Source organism: Phyllobates terribilis, unplaced genomic scaffold (assembly GCF_046119375.1).
Source record: "Phyllobates terribilis strain yellow unplaced genomic scaffold, ASM4611937v1 Scaffold_5__5_contigs__length_657084704, whole genome shotgun sequence".
NCBI lineage: Eukaryota > Metazoa > Chordata > Amphibia > Anura > Dendrobatidae > Phyllobates > Phyllobates terribilis.
The window spans coordinates 484,305,181-484,328,567 of NW_027362765.1; the positions used below are offsets into that span (position 1 = coordinate 484,305,181).

The 23,387-nt window shown below is 41.8% G+C and overlaps 1 protein-coding gene across 5 annotated transcripts in view; it reads right to left on the minus strand.

Moving 5' to 3' along the window:
- Positions 1-23,387, minus strand: part of PRKG1 (protein kinase cGMP-dependent 1) — a 1,639,061-nt gene that overhangs the window by 944,289 nt on the left and 671,385 nt on the right. The window lies entirely within an intron of this gene.

A 23,387-nucleotide genomic window follows, 5' to 3' on the forward strand; every position in this document is an offset into this window, starting at 1 on the left:
TATTAATGTCTCTCGATCTGAACCTTGTAAGTGAATATTATAGAATTAAAAATTCAGACTATGATCTTTCCCCTAGATCGCATAATTTCAGTCTACTTTCTATCGTGTTTATTGCCGTCAACTACGTGAAAATTGCACAAGATGACAGTGATTAACCCAGAGGAGCAACTTTTATTGCCTGGGCTCCAAAGAAAAATCTTTACCAGATCCCATACCAACTATGTGCCAACACTGGTATCTTCTTATGAGGTAGAATGTCCTCTCGATAAATCCATGCCAAATGAAACACTTTCTTGTTTTTTCTGACTTTTCTTTGTAAAAAAATATTTCTAAGATTCAAAAATTGTCATTGTTCTTTTCTGTTTTGTTCTTCTTTTCATCTTGACATCACAGATAATGATTTGTCAGCTGGTACTTGCCAACATCTATTTAAAATTGTTTTATGATGCTCCAATGTAAATGTTACATTTTTTACTAAAATCTTGCCCACTGTTTTCACAGCCAGCAAGATATGCTAGATTAATGGGTTCTTCCAGTTCTATTTTGCTTATCGTGTCTCATTCTAGAAGATGAAAAGTAGGAAGTGCAGGTATAAAAGACATCAAAGTGACTGGCTTGACTAACCTGCACCACCCTTTAGCAACAGCCAGTATTTAAACACCAAGCCTGGGTGTCAATTAGCCGGAGGGAGGTAGCCGCTGGGTCCTAGAGTGAGACAGCTAAGAAGATGTCTGTAATGCCAAACGAAGAGATCTTCTGCAACCAACTGCAGAGAGACTGTCTGTCACTTCTGACACACCCGTGACACATGGAGGACAACATAATTAAAAGAGTTTTCCAGTACTTATATTGATCTATCCTAAGGATAAGTCATCATTATAGAAGATCTGTTAGGGTCAGACATCTGTCAGCTCTAACCATAGTCCAACTATGGCTCTCTACACTGGTCAGTCGCTGCTGCTGTGATCAGTTCTTAATGAAAAGAATAACAGCTGATCTGCAGCACTCGGCAGCAGGGACTAAATGGTGTACAGAGCTGAGGATGTTTTCCGCTTCGCACAACTCGCACGGAGTTGTTTATAGCTAATCACTTGGTGTCGGACCTCCACCAGTCTTATATCAATAACCTATCCTTAGGATGGAACAAATAGTGAAAAACCCCTTAAATTATCCATTAAAATAATGCAGTAAATGCTTAATGATAAGCGGACACTGTTACATCCATATTTTGATAGATCACTCTTACTAGACAAAAAATAGCTTATGTTTCAGGAAAATCTGTTCATCTCTGTTTTATTGCAGACATGGATAAAACACGGGTAAAAGAGCTGCACTGATAGAATAAAACATTTTCAGACGAGATAACAACATTTTTTTTGTCGTATACAAGTTTCACCTCCGGTTCAACACCCTTTTCAAGACAAAACCACACTCTGGAGGATTCTGCAAGCCACGAGGCAGCAGTTGGCTCAAACACCTTCACAGAAGTTGTGCCTTGTCACAACACTCCTAGACGAGCATGACCACACATATCTCTGCTATCTGCCATTGGGGTATCACCCTATTTGTGCACTTCTGTGTCCCACTCAAGCAAGTTCCACTATGTATTGTGCCTACTTGAAAAGACTATGTGGTCCATGGTTCAATGGATGGTTGTCTCAGATAGTTTTTACCAAGTCTATCATTAACGTGCAATAAGTTTATGAGCCGCCCCCAATGCCATCATATTTTATTGTAGAATATACATATAATGGGTGTAGTTGTACACATAATATACTATTTCAGGAGGTTCGGGCTTTGAGCTACACCTCTGTATGAACCTATTACAACAGCAGCTACATCATTAAGATACTGGTACGCCAAGATTGACAAGCCAATGTAAGACACTATTTTAAATTCAATGTTAGACACCAAAGAAACATCACACATCAAACAATTTTTCAACAAGTTTTCAAAAAACTTTATGATTTTTGATAGAAAACTTGTTTCAAACCACTTGTTTATACTGTATATCTAAAATGTCAGAAAGCAATAACATCAGCGCTGTCACGAGGATGACAGGTGAGGAGCCGCTGCGCACACCGCTCCTAAAGGGCAAGTGAAATTAAACCAAAAATACTATTGTCAACCGAGGTGAAAGAAATCCTGGAGCCGACCCGAATGTTTACTGCAAATAGTTTAAAACTTGCATTCACAGAGATTTATCTGTAAAATAGAACTTCTTTATTACATAAAGCTCCAATTTATAAAATATTATCTCACCGAGATTGCAGGTTGCATGAGCAGTGACACAGGATAACCTATAACCTGTGAAAGGTAAGTCGTCTCTGCTTGTGTTTCACTGTTAAAAGATCTTTTCAATTGTTCTAAGACATTTTGTGTCTTCATTGCTGGCAATTCTGAGTCTATGCTAGAGATGAGAGGGTCGGGCAAAATTCGAATTCACCAGTTCGTGCTTTTCTTACCAGAAAATTAGACTTACTAAAAAGTTATTATCTTTAAATTTAATGTCCCTTATTATGCTCTAGGGACTATTCAGACACCACAACATAATAAACGGAAGATGAAAAAAATAAAGAAAATCCTTTTAGTCACGTTTCTGCTCACCTCTCTGTCCTCTCCACTCATCACCATCGCCCATCCATTCCTCGCCATATCTTCAGATCGTTGGTGCTTGCGCTGAAATCAAGGCCAGGATTTCCGGCTTTGGTGGGACCCGGTAGGGATCTGTGCTAGTGTTGAGCCACCCCCGTAGTGTTCGAGTTCGGTTCGGTTCATCGAACACCCGTGTGTTCGCCGAACTGTTCGTCGAACACCTTCGAACACCGTTAAAACCAATGGCAGGCAAACAAAAACACATAGAAACACATAGAAAACACCTTCAAAGGTGTCCAAAAGCTGACAAACTGCTCAGAAGACACAACTAACAAATGGAAAAGTGACAAGTACATATAGTCATGCGAAAAGAAAAGAGGTGGAGGAGTAAAAGGAGGGGGAGACACAGATATAGGCATGTCATGCCCTTCTAAAATCCAAAAAGTGAGAAGCCGACACGTTCAGTCCGCTCCTGCCCGTGCCACCTCCGTGTTGCCAGGTTTGTGCCAGAGCCGCGGTGAACCCTGACGGCCAGCCCCCCTCTCCCAATACTGGTGCCTGTCCGCTGGTGGGTCGAGCGAGCCCCCCTGTGGTGGAGGCAGCGCTAAGCTTTTTAATTTAAATTGTCTCTCTAATTTGAATGAATACACTTTAAATCCATTTACAAGAATCTATTGGAGGGCAAGTCTCATGCCAGCAGCCGCGTAATTCCAGCTCCAGTAGCGTCCACTAAAGCTGCTGCAGTTAAAAAGCTTTTATAAGGATCGAGCTCGGCTGTCCACCGCAAGGCATCCTACTGCCAGTCCCAGCCCCTATGCCTTGGGGTGCCTCCTGATGCTCTTCACTGAGTATCCCGTGGTCCCGAAGCATTTCCTTTGAAAAAATTAAGTGTTCAAACTACAGGTCGTGTAGCTTGCTTAACAGCCGGGATAATCCGCTGACTAGCAGACACTGCTACTAGGCACAAAGTATTTCCTGGGCTAGATGCAGTTAAAAATTTGTAATTAGATACTCTCGTTGGATGCTGAGAAAGCATTCCATAGAGTCTCCTGGCACGCCATATATGATTCTCTTAAAAGCTTGGGGTAGGGGTCTAGGGGACCCTTTTATAGCCAAAATCACGGCCCTGTATCACAATACGTCACCTAGGCTGAAGATAAATGGAACTGTAGCACCCTGAGGGCTCGGTTGCTACAGAGGTATTGCACCTCACCCAGAGGTGTGATATCTCACTCTCAGGTAAGGATGGAGTGTGGATAAGGACCCGACACCTGCATGCATTACACCACATTGCCGTGGGGCAGGGCGACCAATATGCCTCTGAGATGGGCACGACAGTCCCTGTCCCTGGCTGGAGTGGGGGGAGGGAACATTGAGGAAGGGGAACCCTGTAGTGCAGGAGCAGGGAGGAAGCAGTTCCTGGGTGCATTGAGAAGGGAGTATAAAAGGTGGGCACCATCTTAGTTCAGTGCAGAGAAGTCTGAGCAGAAGTGGCAGGGAGCAGGGGCTCTGCATGAGCTCTGCTCCGGAGGCGGGCCTAGTAACAGGGGCCCAGGCCTGGAAGAGGGAGAAGGAAGGAAGAGGAGCGGAGAAGGCTCCAGGAACGAGGAATGAAGGGATCCCAGGGGTGCGGACGGGCGAGTCTCCACCGCACGCCCGAATCCACCTGCGTGGAGGGGTCAGGCCAAAGGGGGAGACTGGTCCCCGAAACTAGTGGAGGCAGGAAACGACCCTCAGCTAGAAACCGGAGGCTGTGACATTTTATGTGGCGCAGCCCCTCGCTACACCCGCTAGGAAGGCACCACATAGGGTCAGGGAAACTGGCGCCAAGTTTACCAAGAGGAGGCCCGAGGCAGCCGGACAGAAGGGTTGGTAAGAAAGGCCAGACAAAGGACACACAAAGGGGGTCCTGTGAAGCGCTCCAAAGTTATCTGGGAGTTGTCTGAGCCACTCACCTGGTGAGCACAGTACGACGTGGGCAGCCGTTACCTGCAGACGTGGTCTGGATAATAAGAACTGTGAGTAAAGGCCCTGGACTGCATCACTGACTCCGTGTCGTTACTGCTGCTGCCCTGCACCATCATCCCCATCCTCCTCATACACTGCCCTGAGGCTATACTCCTCCAGTAGGGAGTTATGCTACGCTCTGCTGCACCCACAACACCAGCCTCAGCGGTCTGCCCTGCAGCGGCGGTTCACTCTGACCGCAATCCACGGGTGGCGTAGTCGGACATTTAAACATCAAAACCACATAAATAGTTCCGCCACTGGTTTGACCACCCTGAGCCACGGAACCGGGTCGCCGCCACGAAGACTACAACCACCAGCATCCACCAAAAAGGGTCCGGCTCCGGGTGTCCCAAGGCCCAGGGGGTGCATCAGAACATTTTCATCACCTTTCACAATCACCAATGGGACAAGGCAGGGATGTCCTCTGTCCCCTCTCTTATACATCCTAGTGACGGAGCACCTGCTCTCATCAATTCGCCATAACCCCAATATTAGGTGGATTGAGGTGGGAGGCACCGAGTACAAGTGCTCTCTATTTGCTGATGATGTCCTAGTATATATCACTCAATCACATATATCCATCCCTGCTGTTATGGCTGAAATAGATCACTTTGTTACATGGTCAAATTTTAAAATCAATGCAGCGAAGTCTGAGGCCCTCGATGTCTCCCTCCCCAAATCCATATAGGATTCCATCCAGTCCAACTTTCCTTTTGCCTGACCCTCACAGGGTATCAAATACTTAGGAATTCCTTTTCATAGAGACCTCTCCCATCTATGTTATCTTAATTTTGGGCCCTTTATTGAACAACTCCATACAGACCATGGTTGGCAAGTTAGAACTGTAAGATTCACTACGTGAACCACTGGTGTTTTGTGGAAAAGCACATGTACACTGTGTTCCAAATTATTATGCAAAAAGTGTTTAGGAGTGATAAGGGAAGAATTTGTTTGTTTGTCAGTTAAACTCATTGATGGTGATGTGTGTCAGGGCTCTTTATATCACTGTAAGCAATTGCAGACACCTGTGCTAATTAGTTTGGCAGGTGTGTCCAATGAAAGGCAAGACTACTTAAGAAGGCTGTCTCACATTATTAAGCAACCTACATTTTCTGCCAAAATGGGAAAGAAAAAGGATGTGTCGGCTGCTGAGAAGCAACAAATTGTGGAGTGTTTAGGTCAAGGCATGACTACAATCAACATTGTGCGATGATCAGGATGAAGTGTCTTGGCAATCAAGAAGTATGTAGCTGATTCACAGTACACACGTGTGCGTGCTGATAAGGGCAAATTGAGGACTCTTTCCTACAGGCAATTACGTCAGGTTAAAAGAGCAGCGGCAAAAAAGCCTTGTCATAGCAGCAGACAAGTTTTTGAAGCTGCTGGTGCCTCCAACGTAACCCGAACAACAAGATGCAGGGTCCTTCAGAGGTTTGCAGCTGTGCATATGCCATCCTGTCGACCTCCTCTATCCACTTCACACAAGCAGAAACAGCTCCAGTGGGCCAAACATTACATGAAGACTGAATTCAAAACTGTTTTGTTCACGGATGAGTGCCGTGCAGCGCTCGATGGTCCAGATGGATGGAGTGGAGGATGGCTGGTTGATGGACACCCCACGCAAACACGGCTACAGCGCCAACAAGGAGGAGGTGGAGTAATGTTTTGGGCTGGAATCATGGGGAGAGAGATTGTCGGCCCCTTTAGGATCCCTGAAGGCGCTAAAGATGAACTCCATAATGTATGTGGATTTTCTCAAACAGCACTTCCTGCCATGGTTCAAGAAGAAGAACCGTGAATTTCACAGCAAGATCATTTTTTTGCATGATAATGCACCATCTCATGCTGCACATAAAACATCTGCATCTCTGGCTGATATGGGTATAAAAGGGGACAAACTTATGGTGTGACCCCCATGCTCCCCTGACCTCTACCCCATTCAGAACCTCTGGAGCATCATCAAAAGGAGTGTCTATGATGGCGGGAGGCAGTTCACATCTAAGCAACAGCTCTGGGAGGGTATTCTGTCCTCATGCAAAACAATTGAAGCAGAAACCATCCAAAACCTGACAAATTCAATGGACGAGAGAGTTCAGAAGCTCCTTTCGAACAAGGGGTCCTATGTGAAAATGTAACATCACCTAGAATAAAGTTTTGAGTTGAAAACTGTTTGATTTCAGTTTCTAATAACCTGCTAATGCTTATAATTTCAAAAATGACCATTTTTCTGGTCTTTATTAAAATTAAAAGGTTGATCGAAAAGTTTGGGGGATCTAAGAGTGTGGCAACCCAGTAGTCATGATTACTTCGAATTCTGACAATATGAGGGTCATGTTGCAGGTAGTGCAGCAAGAAGGCACTTATGTGTCTTGCGCATCTTGGAGCCCCAAAATTATTTTCCGGGCTAGATGCAGCTAAAAATTATTATTCATTTTAAATCTGGTGGAGCTTAGTATAGATGGCCTAATAGGATCAGTGCTGCACACTGCTACAAAGCCCAAATTATTTTCCAGTCAAGATACAGATAAACATGATTAGTAATTTTAAATCTGGTGGAGCTTATTATAGATGGCCTAATAGAATCAATGCTGCACACTGCTACAAAGCCCAAATTATTTTCCAGCCAAGATACAGATAAACATGATTAGTAATTTGAAAGCTTAAAACGGTTGGTAGGGTGATTTTAACCAATCATCAAGCTTTTACTCTCCCCAGGATGACACAGGGGTAGAAAAGTCGTTTCGGATCCATGATTTGTTCATCTTTATGAACGTGAGTCTGTCTACATTATCAGTGGAGAGCCGCGTGCGCTTATCTGTCAGCACACCACCAGCAGCGCTGAACACACGTTCAGACAGAACGCTGGCTGCGGGGCATGACAAGATCTCCAAGGCATAAGTGGCTAGCTCCGGCCATTTATCCAGATTGGAAGCCCAAAAAGAGCAAGGGTCCAGTGACACAGTCATGGCTTCAATGTTTACTTGGAGATACTCCTGTACCATCGTCTCTAGGCGTTGATTATGTGTCAGACTTCTTGTCTCCTGTGGCCTTGCAAAGGATGGGCTAAAAAAGTGGTGAAATGATTCCGCAAAATTGATGTTACCAGCAGATACTGTGGTTCTGTTACGGTTTGAGTGCTAAACACTTGACGGTCCCACGGTTGGCAAGTTGGAACTGTGAGATTCACTACGTGCACCACTGGTGTTTTGTGGAAAAGCACATGTAAGATTCTGCAACAGTCTCTGCTGATACTCCTGCATGCGTGCATCCCTTTCTATGGCAGGAATAATTTCTGCAAATTTACTTTTGTACCGGGGATCTAACAGTGTGGCAACCCAGTAGTCAGGATTATTTCTAATTCTCACAATTCGAGGGTCATGTTGCAGGTAGTGCAGCAAGAAGGCACTCATGTGTGTTGCGCATCCAGGAGCACCAAGTCCCTGTTGTGTTGGTGGCGAGGTAACAATCATGCTTCCTTCCTCTGTCCTCTCCCCCCAACCTCGCACAACAGAAATGTGATCAAGGTCTCCCTCATCTGATGAGTCTTCCATCAGTTCGTCCTCCACTTCTTCCTGGGCTCCTGCACCTGATGGAGGTCAGTATAGATGGACTAATAGAGAAAGTCCCACACACTGCTAGAAGGCCAAATATTTTTTCAGAGCTAGATGCAGATATAAATTATTTTTAATTTGCAACCTGATGGAGGTCAGTATAGATGGACTAATAGAGAAAGTCCCACACACTGCTAGAAGGCCAAATATTTTTTCAGAGCTAGATGCAGAAAAAAATTATTTTGAATTTGCAGCGTGATGGAGGTCAGTATAGATGGACTAATAGAACAAGTCCCACACACTGCTAGAAAGCCAAATATTTTTTCAGAGCTAGATGCAGAAAAAAATTATATTCAGTTTGCAACCTGATGGAGGTCAGTATAGATGGACTAATAGAACAAGTCCCACACACTGCTAGAAGGCCAAATATTTTTTCAGAGCTAGATGCAGAAAAAAATTATATTCAATTTGCAACCTGATGGAGGTCAGTATAGATGGACTAATAGAATGATGCTATGCCCAAAAGATTTTACTTCACTAGGTGCAGTAAAAAAATTGGTATTCTATACACAGGTGGTATATCTTGCAACACAGATAGGCTACTCCACTGACTAACACACTCTGCAATAGGCCAAAAAGGATTAGCTTTGCTAGATTCAGCCAAATGCTGTGAAAAAAACTTGCACAGCACTGGCACAGACCTGCCTGGCAAAAACTGATAGGAACTCATGTAACCTAGTCCTGAAAAGGACTGCAATTACAATTAGTCTTTACTCCCACAACCTATCTATTTAAGAGCACAGACCTCCCTGATAAAAGTCGTAGGAAATGCTGTAACCTAGTCCTTAAAAGGACTGCAATCACAACTATTCCCTACTCCCAAGCTATCTGTAGATTTGTGCGAAAATTGGCTTGAAATTAACAAGGTATAGCGCACACAGCAACAGCGGTGATGTCTAACACGCAGCTGCAGCAGTGAGAAAATGGTGGCGACGGGGAAAATGGCTTGGTCTTATAGGGCAAGGACATGTGACATATACTGGCAATGACACATGCCCTTGCTTGTGTGAAAAAAAGCAGTTCGCTCCGTGTGTGCGCTGCTGATAGGCTGACAGATTGCACCTCCCCACTGTAAATGCGGGAAAGAGAAAAAAAAATGGAGATCTTCATTGTTCCTGCAGAGATCCATCCCCTGCCCCTCCCCCCACCCCGCTGTACACTCAAACTGCGTATTAACATTAATTTTCATCATTACTGAGAAAAAATCCAGTTATGATTTTGGTGCACGAACAGTTATCGAACATAACCTCGAACAGCCGAATTTTTCTCAAATCGTTCGTGTTCGCCGAACGGCTCGAACACCGCCCAAAACAGCTCGAATTTGAGATTGGCGAACAGTTCGAGTAGAACAACGCTCATCTCTAATCTGTGCATGCGGGAGCAAGGTCACAACACACCATGTCGTCACGCAGTGACCTCTCGTGTGTTTGCGCCTAACCCAGGTCCACCTAATCAAACCCTAAAGTTCAGGTCCAGAGAGAGGTCCGGGGATTTTAGTGCATATGGAGGCGATCTCCAGATACGGCGTGGATAGGACAGTGGATGCAGAGGGGCCAGTTTGGTGAATATAAGAATTTTATTTAACATTTTGAAAGCTTTTTAGAATTCAAGAAAAAATGTATGGTTCGGAAAGATGTAGCTGAATCTGTGTGGAAGCGAATTACAAAAAAATCTGCATTTTGGTGAATGCAAGTTTTTGTAAAATCCGAGTAGAATTCAATTCCACTATCATTTATTTGCTAATCTCTAGTCTATATAAAAATCTTTTACATAATTACATAGGTTGAACAAAGTTCCTCCTTTCTCCACCAATTATAAATTCTTTGTCAAATTCATTATAAATCTGTATCATTCCCAATTTAGCCAGACTTTACTAAAGTTAGACCACCCAACTTGTGGTGTTAAAGAACCACCAATCAGCTACTTGCTTGCTGACTGATGGTCATTTAATAACCTGACTAGACAGGATGACCACATTTCTTATGCACATTGAATGATCAACAATAGATTGTTCAGTGCACATAGCATAGGCTGACATTATTCTCGATAGCTCATGTCCATTTACACGGAACAAATCGTCATTTTTTTTTTGTTCGTTGGTTGATTGGCAGCCTGTTTACACAGCCAATCAGAAAATGAGCATTCCAGGGCATAATTGTTCCCAATATTCAAGTAGTGTAAATCTAACAAAAGTCAGATCTTTAAACAGTAAAAAATTGTTTATTAGACAGTCAGAAGATCCTCCTGGTCCCTCCACTGCTTTCTGCTTCAATTTTCACAAAATGTGTATTTTGATGGTTTCTACATTCAATGGAAATGTTATCGGAGCCAGGTAAAAAAGTGAAATAAAATTATCACATATTAATGAAGTTTGGTTTCCATTTCGAAATAATATTCCCATCTTAGTTTGATGGCATATTCATAGGGTATGCCATCATTAAAGGGGTATTCGCAACTTGACTTTTCTCAACTTGCCTATTGAGGAGTGCACTGCTTCTTAGGTTGTCAAACTTCCGAATTGCTGGGTGTTGTGCGGGCTCCTCTTTACTAATAGGAGATCAGCAGAGCAGTGCTGCTCCTCGGGGTTATTGATTAGTCTGGTGCTTCTAGTGAGAGCTGGCACAGATCACGAGCTGCGGCTCATGTTATTGAATGCACGCTCCTGAATCCTGATATCCTGGACAGCCTCTCTGCTATGACATAATGTTTGTAATGCGTATGTTTGGCCATCCTTCTGGTGGTCGATCCCCTTGGCAATGAGCTGTACACAACAACATACAAATACTGTAATATCAGGAGACTGGCGCAACCTAGAAACATGATGTTAACTACAAAGTTGCAAACTTTCCAATATTCTACCTAATTATTACATCATAACTTGAAAATAGCCCTTTAAAATGATTACCAGTCTGACCTCTAGAACTCCTATCCATCCCAGAATAGCGGCGTTTCCAACCACAGGACTGTGGGAACTGCATCTTGTCCCATTCACTTAACCGTCACTTTACCTTTTATTTAAGTAAATAATAGTACACATGAAAATAAGAAACTTTGAAACATATCTCAAAAGAGAAATCTGCTTCTTTCTCCTCTTGGACTGATCATTAATTCGCAAAATTCTCGTTTTATTGGTAAAATCTGTATTCAGTGAAGACATATTTTTACTTTACTGACATAGGAGATGGTGTTTAGTACTGATTACATTTTATGTAGACTAGAGGGGAGAGAAAGAGGGGAAAAGAGGGGAAAGAAGGGAGTCTTTTGCTCCTTCCTTCACTTCCCCTCTCCCCTCTACATAGAATCTTATCAGTAGTAACTGCCGTCTCCTCTCAGTAATGTAACATTCTGTCTACACTGAATACAGATTTTACCTGTGAATTGAGAATTTTGAAAATGAATGATCAGTCCTGATCGTATCTTATAAGATATATTACAAAGTGTGAATTTCAGATCTGAGATTGTGAGTTTTAATAATCACCTAGGCAGGTTAACGATGCAGTAATATTTTATTCCTTTCATCCATGGTAATACAGCAATTCCAGGTAAATGTCCACTGCCTTTGTGCCAGGTAATACTCACTGTCCCCCAACATTTGGTTGTCCCAAAGATTTCATATCTCCAGACAGTATAGTCTGTAGACACAGTCCACGATCCTTTATATGACAGATAAAACAATTAAAAAAAAGGTATCCAGTAGCAACAGTCCTTTAAGAAAGTTTAACAAATCCAGACAACAGATCCCACAACTGTAGCACGTTTATCCAGCCCAGTCGGCAGCTGATCTATACTCCATAAGCCATCAATCCATCCATGGTCCAGGTCCTCAGACTAGATCCTATCCCTTCGATGACATTCCACCAACTTCCCACTAAACATGTGGCTTCTTTTCTCTTTCACTTGGATCAGCCCCCTGAATGGGTAGAACTGCTCTCACCCGCCCCTCCCAAAGCTAAGTGTGCATTAGTGGAAATATTTTTCTTAGGTCAAACCCATCACCTGGGTCTACATGTGAGACTCCCTGTGGTGACGGCTCCGCCGGATCTACTTTCAACCCTCACACAATGGGCTTAGATGCTGTTTGAACAATAGGTTAAGACTCCTGAGATACTGATGACATTACTGGAATGCTGGACACTTTACAAGTAAAATTAGTGCACATAAACTGACAAGCAAGCAGCACATTAATAAAACACAGGAAGCAAATCTCTAATAAACACAATAATAATATCGACGGAAATGAAGCTCCGTGCTGGAAAAGTCTCATAGTCTTTAGTAAGTGGGCAGCTCCTCACACAAAGTTTCTTATTTGTATGGGTACTATTAATTTATGAGATAAAAATTTAAATTAAGGTTACACTTTAACCTCTTCACAATCTTTGACATATAGGTATGTCAAAGGTCGTGTCTCTGCCTTTGATGTGGGCTCCGACACTGAGCCCACATCTTTCCCTGCACATGACAGCTGATCTGAGATTAACCCACGGCTGTTAAGCAGTTAAATGCCACTGCCAATCACTGTCAGTGCTTTTAGCATGCGCCAGCCAGAAGTGCCTCACAAGTGCCGCCCATCTGCAGCTAATGGGTTGTCATGACAGTTGGGGGTCTGCAGAAGACCCCAATGCTTGTCATTGTGAATCTCCTATGAATGCTAGCTCGAAAGCGCAAGAACAGAAAATCTTAAGGTCGTGAAGGGGTTAAATGAAGTCTTGCGGAAGCACATGTCTAAAAATGTCATTGTGCAGAGGAAAAACTATGAAGAGGATGTAGCACTGGAACATTGCTGTGGTCCTTTCATTCTCAAAGCAGGGGGTCCCTGCCATCACTTACTGAGAGAAAAATTTCACTTTTAGGTCTGTAACAAAAAATTTCCAGATCAATTACTGTTAATAAATCTCCCTCCACTTGATTATTACTGATACAGATGATTGTAAAACTCTTGAATTATTGCCATGTTTGACAAAAGGTCAACCCTGTGTGTATATCTAGCTTCACTTTAGGACACTTTCACACTTTTGTAAAATTCGACAAAATCCCCATTTATGTATGAAAATGTATGCCGACTAAAGAACAAGCTGGATCTCAGTCCAGGTCCTAATGTATCTATCTCACAAATGACCTCTGCACTCTCTCTCTACAAGAACAGGAGATGTTTAAATAGAACGCGTTTCATACACTGGCACATTGATTGCCAGCAGTTTATTCTTCATTCTGTTACTAGTTGCACTTCATTAGTAAGACGTTATTTCAATCATTTCTATTTGCAACCATTTAAAAAGAATAAAGCGATTGTAATGATTTTCTGCACAGTTTGTGATTTCTAATTGCACTTTTAAGTGCCACCAGTTACATATGCAAATGGCTTTGATAAGTATGACTGGGTATGAACAATCCAAAGATTCCACAAGTGACTTTGTCAATCTACGGAAACCAACACCAGATCATATTACCTCGCTGCGTCTAATGATTTTTAGCCATCTTAAGTTTAATAGTTTGAATACAAACTGTACAGACTATTACAAACTTTTCAAGCATACATTACTAGAGTCCTTACATTAAACCACATATAAAGTTATGACTGTTTTTAAGGGTCCGTGCCCACGATGCGTTTTTCAAGCGTTTTTGCTGCGGAATTTTCGCAGCGTAAATGCTTGTAAAATGCTTGATAATCCTTCCCTCATGGTCCCCAATGTCATTCCGCAACTTCAATGGCCATGCTGCGAAATTTTCCGCAGCGTTTTTGATGTGCGGAAAATTCCGCAGCATGTCCATTATTTGTGCGTTTACGCATGCGGAATTGCCATCTACAATGCACTAGAAAAACGCAAGGCAATGCCGCATGTGCAAAACGCTTCAAATACACGCGAAAAACGCTTGTCAAATTCCGCACGCGTTTTTCCAGGCAAGGACATGCAAAAAATGAAGATTTCTGCATCGTGGGCACATAGCCTAAGGCTAAGTTCACATATTTGTTTCACAGTTACTGCAAACAAATGAAATTCATGCCCAAAATGGATCTTTTTGGTAATTAATGCAAATGGAGGCAGAGGGACCTTTTTTTTTTTATTATAGGGTATGTTTAATTTTCCTTTGCTTTTTAGAATGGAAGAAAAAGTTCTGCATAAGGTAATTTTTCATTTGTTCAAAAAATTGACACCAAATGGAAACAAATATCAAAAAACTGACTAGTACCTCCAAACAGAATAAGACGAGTGTGAAAAGGTGCAAGCTGTCACGACTATTCAATATAACTAAGACAATACAGCTAAACTCTGAAATGCTATAAAATGCAAACATTGAATATATGAAATTAGAACTGGGTTACTGTTATAGAAAATATGCTAAAAAGGAAGGCGCTTAGCGCACAAATTGGCCAATTCATGACAGCTCAACAGCCAGAGGCAAGGCGTACTACTTTCTTGGGGTCCTAACAGCCCGAAAGAAGCATATAAGGTTAGGGATCCAAAAAAGGGGTACGCCTTGTCACTGGCTGTTGGGTAGGTGGTAGGTGAGTAAATTAATGCACTGACAGAACACATAGACATATACACAAGTCTAAGGGGGGACATTTTTTAGGAGGGCTTCTTTTAATATGACTGCCTCATAGATTGCAATATTCATGTTTATCCATTGCTACAATATAACAGTTTACAGTAAATACACAAATAATGATACACAATCATCAACCGAAGTTTCACCATGTGTAGCAATTTTTGATTGCCGTGCTTTATTACTAAGGCATTGAATAATAAAACTACATGTCTATAATGCTTTTAGATCTCGGTGCCATGTGCTCATATTATAAATGCAGATGCTTTGTCTCAATACCATATGAAAATGTACAAATGAACATCAATGCATCGTCCCATGAATTTTCAGTTATCAGGTTATCAGAAGACAGCCATTTCTCAGCCGGAGATGTTTCCATAAAAGATTACTGATGGCTGAATTTTGTTAAATAATAGTCTTAGATCTCCTTCAGAACATCGCAGGCCACCCAGCAGTCATCATTTGACTTAAGATTGGCACGGCTCACTGCAACCCAACACAAATATTATTTAAGAAACTGTTTCGTGAAGTGTGTTGGGAGATAGATCCAAAACGCATACCTAACATGAACTAATATATTATCGGAAAAAGAAAAAATGTACCAAATCTTCAGTACAAGATTACAGGATAAAAGAGTTCAGTGAATTAAAGTTGTATTCCCTTTTTTTCAATAGTTATTAATATAAATGTGGCAAGACAACTTTATTTGCTTTGGGTCTATTGAAAATATATACAGAAGGCTACGGCGGAGGTCTTTCCATTCATGAATTGGTTAAACATACTCGTTCTTCATCATTTGGCTGTTTAAAGTGTGAGAAGCATTGACAGTCCTGAAGCTGGCTATGGGTGAAAACTTGCTTTATGTCATAGCTATAAAAGACTCACATTTTTCCATTCTATAATGAAACACTTGATTTGAGTAAAGGTGTTATCTGACCTTAGAAAGTAACAAAAACAGCAGTATATGCTATAAAATATCAACAAAAATCAATTATCACTTCTCCAATCCCCTGAGGATCCGGCACAGAAGCTTAGGTGGTCCTCAAAGTTGTCAGCATGTAACCACTGCAGCAGTCCCATGGTATCATGGCTGCCATTACCAAGTAAGGATGCCAATCAGTGCAATCAGCACAAAGCCACTGATTGACTGCAGCGGTTACACAACAGATACTTAGAAGGGAAGCTCAAATAATAACTTATTTTTCCAAACTCTTTGGTGCCAAAATAACACAGGCTGTAATTTCTTATGCCAGTCTTGAAACAGTCTGCAGGGGTAAGATGCGCTAAATTTATTAAGAAGTGCATGCATGGTGTATTGTATGGGTTATCTGTCAACGGGTGTCTGAAATTTATATTATCTATGCACTGGAGTAAGCTTCTGCTATAATTTACTCCGGATTCAGCACTAAATTACAGTGAAATGCTAGGATGTGGTTTGCCACGCCCCAGTCCCATACACTTTTTGGAAAAGTGATGAAGCTTTGTGCAAAAAATAGGTGACTTGTATATGCCTGAAAGCTACCAGAAAAAAAAAATGAATTCACACTAAATGTCCTCTTTACCAAAAGTGTCACAAGACACATAGCTTGATTACACATCCTCATGATCAATGCAGGGGCAGTTTGTCACTTAAAGTAACTAATAGCAAACATCAGATCAAAACAGGGCACATAAGAGATAAACAGCTGCCCAGAAGGGCATGCATTTTTTAAGGGTAAGTCAACAGAGATAGTTGTGGCCAGGGACGTAATGACCACAGTCATAAAGGTTGCAACCGGGCCCATCCGGATGGAGGGTGAGGGACCCACCAACACCAGCACAAACGTTCACTGGATGCACCGCAATACACGCTGCCAGACAATTAGAGGCCAGCAGCTGACGTTGGCATGCACGTGATTGGGGGCGCATGGTAGTGACATCATGCGTGCCCGAAGCTTGCACGCTGAAGTCAGTTGACGGCTTTAGAGGAGGATGAAGCGCAGTGGGGGGAGTGGAGGGAAGTTGAGTATAATGATTTATTTTTTTCTATGCATTAAAAAACAGCAGCAGAACAGGCGACATGGGCCCAGGATGGGGGAAATATATATAATACCAGAATGGGCGATATATATACCAGAATGGGGCCCAGGATAAGGGACATATATACCAGGCTGGGGGGTATATATACCAGGACGGGGCCTAGGATAAGGGACATATATACCAGGATGAGGGGTATATATATAATTCCAGGATGGAGGATATATATACCAGGAGGTGGCCTAGCATAAGTGACATATAAACCAGGATGGGGGATATATATACCAGAATGGGGCCAGGATAAAGAACATATACTAGGATGGAGGATCTATACACCAGGATGTGACCTAGGATAAGGGACATATATGCCAGGATGGGGGATATATATACTAGGATGGGGCCCAGGTTAAAGAACATATACCAGTATGGGGAATATATACACCAGGATGGGGCCTAGGATAAGGGACATATATACCAGGATGGGGGATATATATATATATATAATATCAGGATGGAGGATATATATACCAGGATGTGGCCAAGGATAAGTGACATATATACCAGTATGGGGGATATATATACCAGGATGTGGCCTAGGATAAGGGACATATATACCAGGATGGGGGATATATATATATATAATATCAGGATAGAGGATATATATACCAGGATGTGGCCTAGGATAAGTGACATATATACCAGTATGGGGGATATATATACCAGGATGTGGCCTAGGATAAGGGACATATTTACCAGGATGGGGGATATATATACCTGGATGGGGCCCAGGTTAAAGAACATATACCAGTATGGGGGATATATACACCAGGATGGGGCCTAGGATAAGGGACATTTATACCAGGATGGGGGATATATATAGCAGAATGGGGCCCAGGATAAAGAACATATACTAGGACGGAGGATATATACACCAGGATGTGGTCTAGGATAAGGGACATATATACTAGGCTGGGGGATATATATTCCACAATGAGGCCCAGGATAAGGAACATATATACCAGAAAAGGGGGGAATCAGGTCAAAATCTTGCACTGGGGTCCATTGGAATACCAAACCAACTGCTATCTAACGTGTATGACGGGACTAAAACAATAACATATGCTTTGAAACCATATGAGTTGGTGAATGTTCGTGCAACCCCCCACAACCCACACGCCTTCCATAGTGTTAGAACTTTAGGGTACCATACACCAGAGATTCCTATAATTCTTTTCAGCTGGTAAAATCTGATGAATCCCAAATTTTTTTTTACAAATGACTAATGTTATTTTCTAGAGAAGTTTTAAAATGCAAGTTTTCTAATTTGTGCGTTGGGTGATATTTGGGAAAAGCAGAATCTATAAATTCATTTAATAAAAGTAAATGTTCATTTGAGCTACATAAATATTTGTACCGGCTAATAGAGCAAAATCACCAAAATAACCTTTTATCAATTAAAGATACATCACCTTTTGAAACAATTCTTCATGAGCTTTAAAATGTCAAATAATTAAATTGACTTATTAGAGTTGATTAAACTGCCTGGATGTACAGCAATTACCAAATGAACTTTCACTTAGGATCCCAGAGCACAATGCACAAATGAATGAAGACTGTGTCATCAAGCACTGAGTCTTTGTTAATCATGATAAAGGCCATGCTCTGTTTGGCCAGTATTCCATAAAGCTGAATTTACAATAACATAATTATTAACCAGTTCTGGACAGCCCATACATTTCACACAACTAATTCTACAATTACCACCTTTGCCTTCCTGATTGCTGTTTGCACAAGTGCTGTGTATACAGATTATGAAGCACGGACACTGCTTCTGTAGGGATGTGGACTTTCTTATCCTGTTCCTGCCCCTGAAGACAACAAACGAGTCATGTGAATACTGTCCTGCGGTTTTATATGTAAAAGTGATTTGCGTCCTATGTAATGTATTATGGTAATGTACAACATGTGAAGTGTTAATGCATAATGAGTATAGTATAGTATAGGATAAGCTTATTCAGTAAATGGTTTAGCAACAGCATAAGGCATAGGTTAAGGATAATAGGTTTAACATATGAGATAGGAAATAGTTAATGATAGAACTAGCCCAGTGGGTGGACACCAGTGTTAATAAAAAGGGAGGCACTTTCTGATAGAGTGAGTTCTGAGAGTCTGTGGACAGGAGTCTTTTATACAGGTGACTATGTAAGACAGTTGTCTCCTTCTCTCCCAGCGTCTTACTTATGGTTTTGTAGCCCATTCCAGCTTTGTGCAGGTCTATGATCTTGTCCCTGACATCCTTAGAAACCTCTTTGGTCTTGCCCATGTTGTAGAGGTTAGAGTCTGACTGATTGAGTCTGTAGACAGGAGTCTTTTATACCGGTGACTAGGTAAGACAGTTGTCTTTAATGCAGGTAATGAGTTGATTAGAAGCGTCTAACTGGTCTGTAGGAGCCAGAACTCATAATGGTTTGTAGGGGATCAAATACTTATTTCTCACTGCAAAATGCAAATAAATGTATCCAATTTATACAATGTGATTTTCTTGATTTTTGGGGGATATTCTATCTCTCAATGTTAAAATTAACCTACCCTTAAAATTATAGACTGTTCATGTCTTTGTCAGTGGGCAAACTTACAAAAACAGCAAGGGATCAAATAATTATTTCCTTCACTGTATGTCTTACCCCAACGAAATCACTTCACTCCAAAGTGCTAGCCACTAAGTGACTCCCATCTATGTCTGTTTTTGTTCCTGCTATATTCTCTGTCAAACAGCATACAGGCATTACAGATCAGAGAATAGGCTTTTATTTTGGTGCAGGTAAGTCATTGGACAATAATAGAAGGAATTCTCTTTGGGAAGTGAGAGAGAGGAAGTATCAGGTCCTATAGTGCTGGTAGAATGCTGATGGAGATGGAGCCTGTTATTTAAAAAGTGTAATTGGCAAGTTACAGAAACTAAGAATTGGGACAGTTTCTCAACATATACTAATATTTGCACCAAAATCAGTTTAGTGTATTATGGTGACTGAGGGAAGCAATACTGTAACATTCTAAAGTATTTTTCAGAATATTAAGAAGATAGAAGTAATCTGTGAAGGACTCCTTTCTATAAAGGGTTACATATTTGTATTCAGTCGGGCTTACTTTAAGATCACCTTAAGACATGTTGCAATAGAATCTATCTGCTTTAGAGCATTTTTTTTCCTTTATATCATTTCTGTTTTCTCCTAGCTTTAGTTTAGTCGATCGTGTTTCTCGGCTATGTCAACTTGATGGCTTTTTCCAGAATCTGATTTTATTGGCATCCAAGGTCCTCCACGCTGCATTTTATCTGTGTACTATTCCCCACTGTCTTTCCTTATCTTGCTATCTTTTTGTCAGTGCTACATGTCTCAAGGAGACCTCCTGGTTTTAATAAAAAGAAATCAAAAGTGGAAATGTCTGTGTGCTTTACATCTTTATAACTCCGCACACACGTAGCTTTTACAGCTAAATTAAAATGCATGGAACAGTGAGTATTTTATGTTGTAGAACTGGATTGTTCTTGAATCTGTTACGACGATATGGAAATTTTATCAATGGAGTTGATATCAGTTGATTAGTAAATTCCTTTATTATAAAGTGGTTGTTCCCTTTCAGTAAAACATATACAGATGGTTGTAATAAAACTAACTGTACTTTTCTTACCCTCCCTGTAAGCCACTGCACTGCCGCTGTCCCAGGCTCCATTTTTTGGCTGCAGCATTGAAGTCACGTTGACATCGCTGCAGCCAATCATTGAATTCAGCAGTTCTACCTGTGTAAATGGCACAAGTCACCCTGCTAAACTCATTGATTGGCTGCAGCGATGTTGACATCACATCACTACTGCTGCCAAATAACAGAGACTGGATCTGCGGCAGAAACACCGTACTGGACCCTGGGAGGGAAGTTAAACTACAGCTAACTGTACATATCAGGAAACGCATTCTGAAAGAGGACAGCCCCTTTAATTCATTAATGAAAATAAAAAAATGTTTTTACTATTCAGGGAGGCAATAACGTAAAAATAATTTGTGCCCTGAAATATAAAGTGAGTTACATCTTTAAGAGATTAATGAAAGTCACACATTTTTAAGCAGTGGTAACAAAGAAATCATAGAATGTTAGAGTTGGAAGGGACCTCCAGGGTCATCTGGTCCAATCCCCTGCTCAATGCAGGAGTCACTAAACCATCTCAGACAGATGTCTGTCCAGCCTCTGTTTCAAGACTTCTACTGAAGAGGTGGTGAGTTCCCCTTCAATGGAAGTCTTCAAACAGAGGCTGGACAGACATCTGTCTGAGATGGTTTATTGAATCCTGCATTGAGCAGGGGGTTGGACCAGATGACCCTGGAGGTCCCCAGAGAGGTTTGCCTGAGTATTAAAAACATTTTTTTATTGCCATTTTCTTTAAATGTACAGTCAATTATTAGGGTCTATAGGCCTTACTAGAATTAACTTGGGTTGTCCCTCGTAGCTTTTTCTAGGCGCAGGACTGTCACTATTCACTGACAGCATCTTACAACCCTGCAAAAATCACTATTGATTGTGGCACCACAGGGGTTAAACATAAAGAAACAATCCTGGCAATTTCCCACCTAGAGTGGTAGTTCTTGATAACCTCCCAATCCTATAGGTAGAATCGTTGGGAAGAAAATTACTGTTTCTGCACAATCACAGAACCATAATTGCATATCACTGCCAGTTATAAGGAACTTGTCTTGTACATACAGTTATATAAGTGAATATCATGATAAGAGCAGGAGCAGTAGAGAAGACTGATGTATAGTTTTATGGAAAAAAAAATCAATATAAGTTACATTTTATTCTTACAAACCTATACTCTTCCTATGCTTAGGAGTCCAGTGGGTGTTCCATTCAGTGACTGACAGCCTTTCCTGTATGATTGAGCAGTCAAAGACCACCCACTGGATTCCTGAGCATAGAAAGCATGAAAGATAAAATAAAAATACTAATTTTATTTCCTCTGCCCCAAAGTATTCTGCAGCACTTTACAATTCAGAGGGTACTCTTAAAAATAACTTATACTGAATCTTTCATCTTAAAACTATGTATGAACTCACCCAAGCCCAATCTGCTCTGTTGCGTCATGCTGATTAGTGCATGGAGATCCCAATGTCAGTGTTATGTTCTGCTACCAGAGCTAAGGAAAGAGAGGAGATCTGTCCCTACTATAGGACTCAGCTGAATCCCTACGATGTAACAGGGAACCTGATCCTGCGATCAGACCTGCTAAAGTCCTAAGCTAGTCTGTACGAAGACCTATAGATGTGGGGGAGGAATCCCTACAAGTACTAAGGACTGGGAGGAATATGGGACACCTCCTAACAGAAATAGTAGCAGACAGACGAACAAACAAAATATAAAGAACATAGAGGTCCGTAGACCAAGCAAACTAACAGAGCAAGACACAGAGCACAGGCTAGCTAGAAAGTAGATATACAATGAAGTCCAGCAAAGCCAGAAGGGCGGAGCAGGATTAAATAGGCCAACAAGGTCATGTGACCAGCAAAGGAAAAAAAAACCTAACAGCAAGGTTCTAACAGTACCCCCCCTTCTAAGAGGATCCTCCGGATCCCCTAGGACCAGGCTTATCAGGAAATCTCCTGTGAAACGCTCTGATAAGTCTGGACGCGGAAACATCATCTGACCTCACCCAAGAGTTATCCTCGGGTCCGAAACCTTTCCAGGCCACAAGATACTGCAAACTACCTCTATACCGTCTAGAGTCAAGGATGCGAGAAATTTCATATTCCCCGTCCTCCACCACCGGAGGAACAGAGGCAGAGGCGTCACCATCCGACACAACAGCTTTTTTTAACAGAGAGACATGAAAGACCGGATTAATTCTCCAGGAGGTAGGAACCTCCAACCTAACAGCAGATTGGTTGACAACCTGAAGCACCTTAAAGGGCCCTACAAACTTGGGACCCAATTTCTTAGAAGGAATCCTCAACCGCAGATTCCTAGAGGACAACCAAACCATGTCACCAACAGCGAACAAAACCTCCTGTCGTTTCCTATCAAAGTAGTCTTTAGATTTTCTGTTGGCCTCCTGAAGATTACCACGCACATCCGTCCAAACTCTTTCCAAATCACCGGAAAAATTCTCCTCCTCAGGCACGGCAGATCCCAACTTGGAGAACGACCCAAACGACGGATGTCTCCCAGAACAACAAAAAAAAGGCGAACAACCAGCAGAAGAAGATGTATGATTGTTCAGAGCAAATTCGGCAAGTGGCAGAAACTCAGACCACCCCTCTTGATTGTCTGCCACAAAACAACGCAAGAACTGCTCAACATCCTGGTTTTTCCTTTCTGTCTGGCCATTAGATTCAGGATGATATCCGGACGAAAACGACAAATGAATTCCCAACCTGTCACAAAAGGCACGCCAAAAACGAGCCACGAACTGAGGACCCCTATCAGAAACAATGTCAGTAGGAACGCCATGAAGTCTGACAATTTCCTTGACAAAGGCCTTAGCGAGAGTTTTAGCGCAGGGCAGTTTGATGAAGGGAACCAAGTGACACATCTTGCTAAAACGGTCCACGACCACCCAGA